Genomic DNA, 13053 nt, shown 5'->3' with positions numbered 1-13053 from the left:
GGCATCTGTTAAATTGCCCTATCTATAATGCCCTTGAGTAAAATACAGTTGTTCAAGAATGTTTCACTTTTTATTCATGGTAGGGAACAAAAACTTTTTTTGCTGTTTTTAACTTTTATGTTATGTTTGGGAGTATATGTGCAGGTTTGTTATATAGGTAAACTTGTGTCACGGAGGTTTTTTGTACAGATTATTTCATCACCCAGGTACTAAGTCTAGTACCCAATAGTTATTTTTTGTTACTCTTCTCCTTCCTTCCAACCTCCACTCTCAAGTAGACCCCAATATGTGCTGTTCCCTTCTTTGTGTTCATGAGTTCTCATCATTTAGCTCCCACTTATCATTGAGATCATGCAATATTTGGTTTTCTGTTGCTGTGTTAGTTTGCTAAGGATAATGGCTTCCAGTTCCATCCATGTTCCTGCAAAGGGCATGATCTCATTCTTTTTTATGGCTGCATAGTATTCCATGGTATATCTGTACAACATTTTCTTCATCCAGTCTGTCTTTGATGGGTATTTAGGTTGATTCCATGTCTTTGCTATTGTGAATAGTGCTGCAATGAACATTCATGTGCATGTGTCTTTAGGGTAGAATGATTAATATTCCTTTGGGTATATATACCCAGTAATGGGATGCTGGGTCAAATGGCAGTTCTCTTTTTAGCTCTTTGAGGAATAGCCACACTGCTTTCCACAATGGTTGAGCAAATTTATACTCCCACCAACAGTGTATAAGCATTCTCTTTTCTCCAAAACCTCTCCAGCATCTGTTAATTTTTGACTTTTGCTTTGGTTTTTTTTTTTTTTTTTGAGACGGAGTCTCGCACTGTTGGCCAGGCTGGAGTGCAGTGGCGTGATCTCGGCCCACTGCAAGGTCTGCCTCCTGAGTTCAAGCCATTCTCCTGCCTTGGCTTCCCGAGTAGCTGGGAGTACAGGCGCCCGCCACCATGCCCGGCAAAATTTTTTGTGTGTTTTTAGTAGAGATAGGGTTTCACTGTGTTAGTCAGGATGGTCTCGATCTCCTGACCTTGTGATTCGCCCACCTCAGCCTCCCAAAGTGCTTGGATTACAGGCGTGAGCCACTGCACCGGGCCCATTTTTGACTGTTTAGTAATAGCCATTCTGACTGGTGTGAGATGGTATCTCACTGTGGTTTTGATTTGCATTTCTGTAATGACCAGTGATACTGAGTTTTTCACACGCTGGCTGTCTGCAGGTATGTTTTCTTTTTTTTAATTTTTATTTTATTCTTTTTTTATTCTACTTTCAGTTCTAGGGTACATGTGCACAATGTGCAGGTTTGTTACATACGTATACACGTGCCGCGCTGGTGTGCGGCACCCTGCAGGCATGTTTTCTTTAGAAAAGTGTCTGCTCATGTCCTTTGCCCTCCTTTTAATGGAGCTGTTTCATTCTTGCAAATTGAAGTTCCTTATACATGACAGATATTAGACCTTTGTCAGATGCATAGTTTGCAAATATTGTCTTCCATTCTGTAGGTTGTCTGTTTACTCTGTTGATAGTTTCTTTTGCTGTGTAGAAGCTCTTAAGTTTAATTAATTCTATTTGTCAGTTTTTGCTACACAAATAAACTAACAGTGCTAATCTATTAATAATGAATTATAAGACAAGACCACCAAAATTTGCTAAATTGATCTCTATTTTACCTTTGATCTGAATACATTCCAGGATTTACCATATATATCTGAAAATAAATAAGGTGAAGTTTTATATCCTCAAGTTAAACTATTAGAAAAGAGGATGTTGCCTATAAACGTTTCTCACAGTTTGGGACTTCTTGTCCTTTAAAAGTGTCTAATACTTTGGAAATTACTTTAGTTTTTTTTTTTTTTTTTTTTGGAGACAGGGTCTCTGTCTCCCAGGCTGAAGTACAGTAGTCCAGCTCACTGCAGCTTCAACCTCCTGGGCTCAGGTGATTCTCCTTCCTCCGCCTCCTGAGTAGCTGGGACTATAGGCACATGCCACCACACATGGCTAGTTTTTGTTTTGTTTTGTTTTTTGTTGGTTTCTTTTTTTTCGGTAGAGATGGAGTTTTGCCACATTACCCAGGCTGGTCTCGAACTCCTGAGCTCAAGCAATCTGTCTGCCTTGGCCTTCCAAAGCACTGGAATTACAGGCATGAGCCACTGCACCCAGCCTCAATTACTTGGTTCGAACCACAACTTTGGGGAAAACACACTAGCCTGAAATGATCTCAATCAACATCGGGATTGGATGATTTTAGAGGTCACTAGAGGGAAATAATGGGGAGCAGGCAATGAGCTTTAATGAAGATTTGGTAATTATTCCTTGGGTTCAATTGCTGAAAGTTGCGATAAATATTGGAAAGCCCATTTTAGAAAGCAATACGTAAGCTGTTGATGTGGGGAGCAGCATGAATATTCACTTGCAAGACAAATGAGGAAAACAACTGCTGCAGTGCTCCGCAAGTGGGCGTTGGTGTGTGCCAATCAAATTTCAGAACCAACATGGATTCAAGAAGTTCTGCATTTCAAATAAATTAGGCAAATTGTAGATGATATATTCTGGTAAACTGCTGACTAAAAATGTGGCTTAGAAATGATATCCAGCAATCTCAGAAGATGCACACTTGGATAAAATGATTTTGTGAAACATAAGAATGGAGAGTATTATAGATTAATATATCATTCTTATAAAATTTTAAGCATTCAACCACATGATTAAGCTAAACATTATAAGCAGATAGTTGATTATTTCATTCATTTCCCCTAACTTCTTTTTATTGAGGTAAATTTACAGGCATTACAATCCACAGATCTAAAGGGTACAGTTTGATGGATGATGTCATCCAGTAACTACTACCCCCATGAAAGTACAGAACTTGTCTATTGCTCCAGAAAGTTCCCACCAGTCCCTTGCCAGTCAATTCCCCCTGTCCACTCCCCCCACCTCAAAGGCAATCATAGTTCTGATTCCTATTAAGTTGGCAAAAAAAAAAAAAAAGAGGGTTAAATTTACCTAATTAGGGAAACAGGGGATACGCTATTTGAGGCTTGTCCTATATTTAGGCATATATAGTACATTGTGGATGGAAAATATTTATGCTTATTGGGCGTTTGAGAATCTGAATGTGTGTAGTTATACTCTTAATATCCATCACTTTTTCATTCGGAAGCCTGCAGGTCTCCACATTCCCTGTCTGTCTTCTGGAGTGGACATCTGCTGACAGACCACTGGAAACTGTTTTCTGCAGCCCTGTGGCACGCACATTCCTCTGCTGAGATTACGAGGCCTGGCCACCCAAACACATTTGGTCTGGGTTTAGAGAAACAGAACCTCTGAGCCCTGCAGGACGCATCCGTCCCTCATTAAAATCAAGCGTGGGAGCAGAGTTCCTCCTTGCTCTGCACGTCGGTGCTTCAGGCTTCCAGGCAGGGAGAGGAAGCTTGGGAGCAGAGCTCCAGCCCAGCCAGTGTCGTTAATGTGCTTCAGGTGTGAAGAGCTGGTGCTGTCATCCGGCCACAAGATGCCAGCAGAGAGGGGTGGGGAGCTGGGAAAGGCAGGGCAAACGAGTGAGAAACAGCCAAGCTTCAGTGTCAACCCCAAGGGGCAGAGTCACAGCTCAGAAGTTAGTTTCCATCTCCTGCTGGGAGTTTCTGGGGTGGCCTGTGAACAGGGTAATGGCAATGGCGTGATGTGATGCAATGTGACACCTAGTCTGCCCCTGGTGGGATCTGGAAGAGGGAATGAGGACTGAGTCTGCGGTGAATGAAAATCTTGGCCAGTTGCGCTCCGACTGTGGTTACACGGGAATCACTTCAATTGGGGAAAGCAACGTTTTTCTGGATGGTTCAGGGTGGTCCCCTTTCAAAACGAGACTGAAGGTTGCCTGGTGCTACATAAGTCTGATTCAGACCAGCTAATCCTATTGCAGTCGCACCTTCAGTCCTCAGCTAAAACTCAGGAACTCAGTACCTACTCAGGGTCATCAAGGTTGGGGGGTGGGGGTCCTCTAAGTGTGTTGAAACAGGTACCGATGTGACAGCCATGACAATAGTACCTAACACGTGCACGGCCCTTACTGCACGCCAGGCTCTCAGTGCTTTCCACACATTAGCATTCAGTCCTCACAGCAGTCCCCTGAGGCAGGTGCTATTACTGTCCCCACTTTTTTTTTTTTTTTTTTTCTTAAGATAGAGTCTTGCTCTGTTACCCAGGCTGGAGTGCAGTGCTGCAATCTCAGCTCACTGAAACCTTTGCCTCCTGGGTTCAAGTAATTCTCCTGTCTCAGCCTCCCAAGTAGCTGGAATTACAGGCGCATACCACCATGCCTGGCTAAGTTTTTTTGTATTTTTAGTAGAGATGGGATTTCACCATATTGGTCAGGCTGGTCTTGAACTCCTGACCTCAGGGGATTCACCTGCCTGAGCCTCCCAAAGTGTTGAGATTACAGGTGTGAGCCACCGCACCCGGCCTACTGTCCCCATTTTACAGATGGAGGCAAACTGAGAGGCAACAGGAGGCCCAATGACCACCAGAGGTCGCCCAGGTAGCAGGCCACAGAACTGGGCTGGGGCACACATCACACAGATGCAGACATCTGCTTGTCACCGCTTTCCTGCACTACCTCTTAGGTGGAAGCTGGATGGGGCTGGGGCAGGAGTCACAGAGGAGTAGAGGTGGTCAGAGGAAGAAACCACTAGCCTGGAAACCTCAGCATTCTCCAGCCCGACCCATTTCCACCACTGTGGCAAAAAAAAAAATGACTCCTGCTTAGACCATGGGAGATAAAAGTGCCTGCTGACTGAGAAGAGGCCTATTCTGTACGGCCTCTTGGGCTAGAAGGGGGAACAGAGCATTCTGGAATGTTGTTTCTGGAAGGCAGCTGCGAGATCATGCAGTCCTTGTGGCCTCAGCTGACAGATAAGGAAACAGAGGTCCCCGAGTTCAGTGACTTGTCCGAGGTCACGTCTGGGCCCCAGTGAAGGAGTTCTGTGGTACAGACGCTCTTGATGAATACTCAACAGTCTTGGCTTCAGCCCTAGCTCTGCCTGCTAACAGCTGTGCCAGTTTGGGTCTCCAGGGCCTCAGTTTCCTTATGTACCCATGAGGATGTTGGCCTATGTAGTCACTCAGGTTGTCCTCAATTGCTAATTCCTCACTTCATGAACTGTCTGTGCATTTTCATTACAGCAGGGGGCTACCTTATCTCATCACACAGATAAACAATTACTGACTATCCAACCCCCACAACTTGGTTTTAACTGCCCTCTTTGCTCAAAGTCAAGGGGATGTGATGCTTTTTTTTGTGTTGCAGACAACTCAAGCATCTTCGGCCAATGACCAACAATGTCATTTCCTTGGCTGGCCAAGGACTCTGTGGCCATCGCCCCCTTGCTCTTCTCTGCCCACTCACTCCTCATTTATTTCCCAGGCTATCGGAGTCCAAATGCTTCTCATGACATGGCTGCTTATCTCTCAGGGCCTCTGGGAGCTGGCAGAGGTCCATGGCTATTAGAATTTGAACAAAAGGACTTCACCAGGCACCCAAACAAGGACAGGAGGAGGATGCAGGACATAGTGAAAACACTGTATTCTACCACTGTACTGAGGGTTTTCTGTTGGCATCTGCCCTCCTCCTTACCCCAAAGAGGACATTGTGCAAACTGAAACCATGAGATGGTGGTGACTGGGGAAACTGTCAGGAACCCTGGCTGCGGGAGCCCAAGGAGTGACCATCTCTTGGTGGCAGAGTCTGGGTCAGCCTCAGTCAAGGGAGCTGTCATGTCAGAAGCCACCATGGTGCTGGGCCTCTGAGAGGATAAAGTGTCCCCTGTTCACTCTAGGGGATCTGGCAAGACCTCGCTTCATGAAGTACTGGGTTTGAAGTGTGAATCAGGGCTGATTCCATAGGTGTGATACTGAGAAAGAGAGCAGATTCCTTGTTTCAAATGTTGTTGTCATCTGATCCCAGGTGGAGAAGGGAAGTCAACAGCTTTCACTCCCCAGGCTGAGGTGGTCTGATAAAGGGCTTGGAGGAAACAGGGCATTTCTATGTTGTAGGCTCGGGAGAGGGAACTCAATCAGGCACTTCTAAGAGTTGTCTGTTGACTCAGAGCAAGAGAGAGGACACAGGTTTCCCCCACAGGGCCCCAGAAGAGAGCAGCCAAATACAGTCCCTGTGCCTGGGTCTGAACACTGAAGAGGTAGAAAAGTCCTCTGATCTTTTTTCTAAGTGTCATGCTCCAAGCACATCACCCTGGGAAACTGCTTATGGTCCCATCTCCACACTGAGTTCAGGTATCAATGGAAATAATACTAACATTAGGCGCTGCTCTAAGAGAACGGCATATGCTGAATCCTTACGGCACCCATGTGTGGAGGGTACTACTCTCAGGAGGGTGACCATATAATTTATTGCCTCAATTGGGACATTTTTGAGGTTCAACCAGCTAGAGCAGCAACACAGAGACATTTATCAGGGATGTGACCCGTAAGCTTTAACTTCTGGTCGCCTTAATTTCCACCCCTTTTTACAGATGAGAAAACTGAGGCCGAGAGAGGTTAAGTAACCTGTCATGTCTGAGAAGCACATCTCCAAAGTCCCCGCCAGGATGCTCTGTCCCACTCCATCTTCCTTGTACCAGGCTGCATAGTTGCTATTCCACATACTGAAGCCCAAACACGCCCTGACCACCACCTCACTGTTTATCCATTCACAGCCTCTCAGAGCACAGCTCCTAATGAGATTATAAATCTTGTCTACAAATTTCTCCCTCCACCAGGAAGTCAGCCCCTCTCATGATCTGACTCAGAGGAGGTGGCATTGCAGGTGGATCTCAAAGGATAAAGAAAACTTCTCAAGAGTAAAGGGAGGAGGGAGAAAGGAATTCCAGGAAGAGAACAGCATGTGCAAAAGCATAGAGGGGCAAACTTGAGACCTGAGTCTAGAGAGCCGAGGAGTTCAACACAGGTCAGGGACTGAATGAATGCTGGGTAGCAGTGGCCAGAACAGAGCAGGGGAGATGGGCCTGGACATGGAGGAGGGCATGTGACAAGTCTTACATGTGGCGTGGGTGGAGGTAGTTACCTAGAAGGTTAGAAGAACCAGGGAAAGCTTTGAAGCAGGAGAATGTATGAGAATGTATGATTTAGATTATGTGGATTAACATCGCTCAGAAATAAAAAAATAATTGCAGCTTTGGTATGTGATATTATTAGTTTTTTGTTTGTTTGTTTTAGACAGAGTTCTGCTCTGGTTGCCCAGGCTGGAGTGCAATGGTGCAATCTCGGCTCACTACAACCTCTGCCTTCCGGATTCAAGCGATTCTCCTGCCTCAGCCTCCCGAGTAGCTGGGATTATGGGTGTGCGCCACCATGCCTGGTTAATTTTGTATTTTTAGTAGAGATGGGGTTTCACCATGTCGGCCAGGCTGGTCTCAAACTCCTGACCTCAGATGATCCGTCTGCCTTGGCCTCCCAAAGTGCTGGGATTACAGGTGTGAGCCACCGCGCCTGGCCTATTAGTATATTTTTAACAGGCAGAAGCATAGATGCCTCTACCAGTTTGCCATTCTACCAGTATCAACCCCATCAGCTGGCTGGGGTTCCAAGGATAGGGAGGGTCACCAAACTGTCCGTGGCTTAATGCCCCTTGAATGCGTGCATCACCAATAAAAGGAAAACAGAAGATTACATTAGCAGAGGAACAAACCCAATGACAGTAGTGCTCCCCATAAGCCACGGCTGGAGTCATCCCCAGTGTGGTTTCTGGGTAAAAAAAACCCTAAAAACTATGATCTAAAAGCTATGTTTGTTGAATTGGCTTGGATTAAAGGGGACCTAGGTTCATTTTAGAATAACATGTGTTTCCTGTTAACTCACGTTTCTGTGTTATTCATTGACTTTATGTTCTCTGTTACATCCCTGGGCCACTTTTCCATATCGTATTACACCAATCACAGCTGATGGCAACGGGGTAAACATGACCCACCCCCTGACTTATCGTTTGCTTCTCTGAAGTCACACACTCCTTGAGTTTGAAAACTCAGAGAATGTTTTGAATGCCTACTTTGCTAATTCAATTACCCATTGCCTACTCTGAGAACCAAGGCATCGAAAGACAGTAAGCCTCTATTCCAGCACAGGAGGCTGAACACATGCCATAATGGCTGTGGTGACATTAATTTTAGGATTTCAGGGTTTGAAATAAAGATAGTACTCATATAATAACTGAGAAATGATACCAGCTGGTTGATTAGCCTGACCTAAGGTGTCTAGTTCTAGAAAGATAAATAAGATAGCTTCACATTATCCATCTAGAAAAATGCAAACCATGATTCATAGTTGCTTACCAGCCTTAAAGAGCTCTTCAAATTATATCTCATGTTAAATCATGTTGTATGATTTACTATTGTTTCTTCATATTGACCAAAGACTAAAATATGATAATATTAATGAATCCTAAGACAAAAACTTTCATGTATCACCATTCATTTCAAGACCCTGTACTAATGCAGACTCAGGATAACCTACAAATGGTGAATGCTCACAGGCTCTGTTCATTTACTCAGATTTTTCAATTGCAATGACACTGTTTAATATAAACCAGAGAAACAGCGATAATGATCTTAGATTGCTCCTTAATATGAACATGCCTAACTTCATGTTACTTGCACGTGCATCATCCCATTTGAAAGTAATGAGTTTTCAATGGCATTCTTCGGGAGATCCTTCTGAAGAATGATGGGTTCTTTTGCTTTGTGAAAAGAGACTGTGTTCATTAGTGCACCAAGTTCGGATATTCTGACATTTACCCCTCTGTGTAGCTAGTGGTTCCAAGGTGTTTATACAAATAGACAAAAGTCCAGAAAAAGAGAAACAGTCTGATGATCATAACAACATAAACTAGGCTTATATAAGGCTCTGGCTTTGGACAGTCCCTGCTAGCTTCAGTGTTCAAATAAAGAGTTCTATCTTTGAACTGAAATGGGTAAACAAAATCACACAACAGCCCACTCCAAACCTGCAGAGCTGGGGATGGAGCAGGAGGAGCAAGAAGTTAAAGAATGACCTAGTATCACTTAAGCACAGAAAGGAAAAGAGAGTAACTATAGATGTCTTCTCTCTTTCTAACTGAAAACTGTCTTCTAAATAAAATACTTGCTTTCTCTAACCCTTTCCCCAACCCTTAAGGCAATCATCCCTGTGAAAAGTGGTACGGGGTCTGAAAAGGTCAGGGTGTTACTGAGATCAAACCTGAAACTGAAAATAAGGGGGCAAAGCCTCCAGACCAATGTTTCAGAGGAAAGGTTGAGTATAATCCATTACACAGTTTTGACTTCTGTATGAGGCTGCTATTATTTCTTGAACAATTTTGCTTCTCATGATAAAAGCCAGAGGATTTCATTTCTAACAGCTTTATGGTTTGACTAAAACAATGCCCCTGCATCCTCCCTTCCTCCCTCTTCCTTTGCGTTTGACAGGCCAACATGCTGGAAAGTCAAGAGTGCAGGCCACCACCACCAGGCTGCCCTGTAAAATGGGATGGCCGTTAATTAATTTACATGTAATCAGAGAAAGACAAGTTCCCCAGACAAAGCCCATTTCCCAGGCATGGGGATGGCCTTTTATTGGCGTTAAAGCGATACAGATGGGAAGTAGTCTCAGAGAGGCAGTGACACAAAAGAATTTCCAGATGCGGTCAGATTCTCTTTAGTGAAAAAGCGATACATAAATATGTTATCTGAGCACTTGACATGCATACCAAAAATGTTTTCCTTCCACAGATAATGAAATATTTTGGAAGCAGAATGGTCTGTTGATTTGGGTAATAAATGAGTCAGTAGCCCCCATATGAGACACAACATGGTCCTTGGAATTGTATCTGCTTGTTTAAATTCTGGTTCTAGCTCTTGGACCAATCTTAATGTAAAGAATGAAGCTCAGACCCATCTTCCGTTAAAGGCTAAAGCAGCACACCTATTGATTCACTGGGTTGTTTCTGCATTTCCTGCATATATTGCTTTATTAGTTCCCTTTTATCAAAGGGTAAATCACACTCATTTTCTGGATGCCATGATTCCTGCATCACCATCTGTCTAACCTCTTCCCCTACGTTTCCGAGAGTACATACACCAGAGCAGTGAAAAGTGAAACCTCGGTGTCATTTATTAAGTCTCAAGTTTCAAGGACTTCATGGGAGGCCTGAAATACGCTTTAGGTCATAAGTTTAGATTAAAGAGAAGTAAGTGAGGTTGGCTCCCTGACAACTGGGGAGATCATTACTTCTTAGCATCTAACAATGTTGAGGCAGTTCCTTTTGGTCTGAAGAAACTTGGGGTGTATGTCAGAAAAGCGTTTTCCTGTTTTTGTGCTTCCGAAGCATACACAATTAGTCCTTGGAAGGTTAAATGAGAACCATGTGTTTCTCAGCAATGACCGATGAGCTCTGTTTATCCTCAGTGAGATTTCCTGTTATCGACTTTGGTAACAACCCATCACCCCTGCCATGGCAGGGCTCTGTGTCATGTTGCTTTTAAGGAATGAGCGCAAGCAAACTCCTCACCACCAACTTTTAACGCCTATTCATGTAGCAGACCAGAGAACACCAGGCACCTACACATCGGCATTCAACCGGCCCACACGCTGGCAACGAAGCGTTAATGCTTCCAGATGTCACAGCAGCTGTGAGCACAAGACATTTGGGCTCCTTGATAAGGCCGGGCGCCTTCAGTCAGCAGGGAGACAGCACTGCCGGCTTGATTTATTCTCTCTGGCCACACAGGTTAAAGGGCAGCCTCTGAACCACACCGTGTACGGACAGCCAGGGCTGAAGCTTACCCCCACCTTCCAGAGGGTGTGTGTTGAGTGTAACTTGTGCACAGAAACACACACGCTTTCTCCCTCTAGCCAAGCTCAAATTAACCAACAGCCTAGGAACGTAACTCTTGTTCCAGAATTCAATCAGCCATCTCCCTTCTTTGAAGTGTTTGGCTTCTGTTGAGAAAAAGATTTACGGCAAACCTAATCCTGACCCATTTCAGGAACTTGACTATTCAGCTTGCATTCATACATGTGCAGAAAGAAGAAAATGCAAAGGAAAAACAAAAGAAAGTTTAGGGCCATTACTGAGATCAGCAGTGTCTGTGTGAGAGAGAGAAACTGAGGGGGAAGGAAATATGTATTCATATCCCTGACCACAGCTTGTAGGGTTGAAATTTGCTCTAAGAAGCCTTCGTTTCTGATAAGTAATTCAATCTCTTATTTCAAAATTTCGCCTTCTTAATCTCACATTGAAATTAAGGCAACCTCTGCCACGGGTTAAAGGAATTCGTCAAAATATTCCTACTGGGGGATCTCAAGTAGAGATGAGGGGATGTCCTGGAGCCAATCCCCAGGAGATACAACGGGTGACTGTGCGTCTGAAGATGCCACTAACAGAGTGGAATCACTCATTCTTTTCATTTACGTGAGCACTCACTATGGTCTTGGCACCAAATGCTGGGGATACACGGAGAATAAGGACCTTACCCTTTACTCTCATGGTGTTTTTAATCTTGTGGAAGAAGACTGACGATAAAAGAGTAATTTCACATAGTGACGAGTGCTACGAAGAAAACAACATACAAATGGGATACAGCGTAATGGGGGTTTGCAACTTTAGGTAAAGTGTTCAGGGAAGACTCATTGAGAAAGTGAACTCTGGGCTCAGATCTGCATAATGAGAAGGAGCCAGCTATGCAAAGATTGGAAGGAACAGTGTTCTCAGTAGAGGCAGGTGCAAAGGCCTTGAGGCAGGACCATCTGTGAAGGCATCTGGGAAGGCTTGACAGAGAGGACATATGAACTGGGTCTTGAAGAATGAGTGAGCTTTCCACAGCCAGAGGGGAGGAGAAGCCACTAGCAAGGGCAGGGGGCCCAGGGAAGTGCATAGTGAGAGCCTTCAGCAGCCTTCATAGTCCAGGGAGGCTGGAAGACAAGGTCAGGGGCGAGGGGCCATTGGAGAAAATGGCCTGGAAAGGTGGTTGGGAGGGAACGTGGGGTTTTGGACCTCATGGCTTTGGCCATTAAGATTACCTTAATTTTTTTTTTACTGAGAATCTCAGGAGTGTTTCTGAGCATTATACAGATAAATTATTAGAACTAGAAGTTGGCGTAGAGAATTATTAGGACTAAAGTTCTCAGACGGTAAACCAGGTCCTTACTGCCTGAGTGATAATGATTCGTGATGAGGAGGGGTTGGATGAAGAGGCATGGGATGTGCTGCCAGTTTTGAATTTTTATTTGGAGAATATGGAGAGAGCAAAGAGGACACCCTAGGATGGGAAAGAAAATTAAAGGAATTGTAATCTTTTTTGGAAGAGAAGGGGGAAGTCAAGGTAATAGCTCAACTTCTCTGTAAGAGGGAACTAGGCAACTGCTTTTCATTTTAGCTAAGGAAAGGTCATGGGGCACGGAGAATTGTGGATAGTCATAACAAGGGATTTGAGGGATACCAGAATGGCTTAACAAAGAGAACTTGCTGGAAAAGTGGTTCTGTTGTACTGGGGAGACGTCTCGATTGTATTTTGTCCAAAGGTAGAAGGTTGGATCATACAGTCCCCCAAATCCACCTGTTCCTACATGAGAGGGGTTTCTAATCCTTGTTAGAAGGAACCTCTCACCCAGAGAGCTGGCTTGGTACAGTCAGCCCTTGACTTTCTAAAAAAAAAAAAAAAAAAAAAAAATTGAGGGTGAAGGAGGGAAAAAAGAAGCATGTGTTCACGATGGGGAAGAGCAGCAGAGATAAAATGTGCATTGTTCAGTTTTGTTCTGGGTGATTTGCTGGGTTGTTTAGAGTGCCAGGCCTGGCTCTTATACAAGTGTCAACTCCAATAAGCTGGCTGCAGGGGAGACTTCTTGTTGCAATTATCCTGCAAGCATAGCTAAGTCATAAAATCCAGGACTTTTCTGATGTGAAATGTGCAGGCTTTAAAAATCAGTATCACTGTCAACTGCTGTTGCCAGCAAAATAAGTGATTCACATTGTGGCAGAAAACTCCCCCAGACTGAAAGCTAATGAGAACAC

The 13053-nt window shown here is 44.3% G+C and overlaps 1 protein-coding gene across 2 annotated transcripts in view; it reads right to left on the bottom strand.

Moving 5' to 3' along the window:
- Positions 1-13053, bottom strand: part of ITGA9 (integrin subunit alpha 9) — a 388944-nt gene that overhangs the window by 49603 nt on the left and 326288 nt on the right. The gene's annotated exons all lie outside the window — the stretch shown is intronic.

Source organism: Macaca thibetana, chromosome 2 (assembly GCF_024542745.1).
Source record: "Macaca thibetana thibetana isolate TM-01 chromosome 2, ASM2454274v1, whole genome shotgun sequence".
Classification (NCBI taxonomy): domain Eukaryota; kingdom Metazoa; phylum Chordata; class Mammalia; order Primates; family Cercopithecidae; genus Macaca; species Macaca thibetana.
This window is presented reverse-complemented; position numbering and strand designations above follow the sequence as displayed.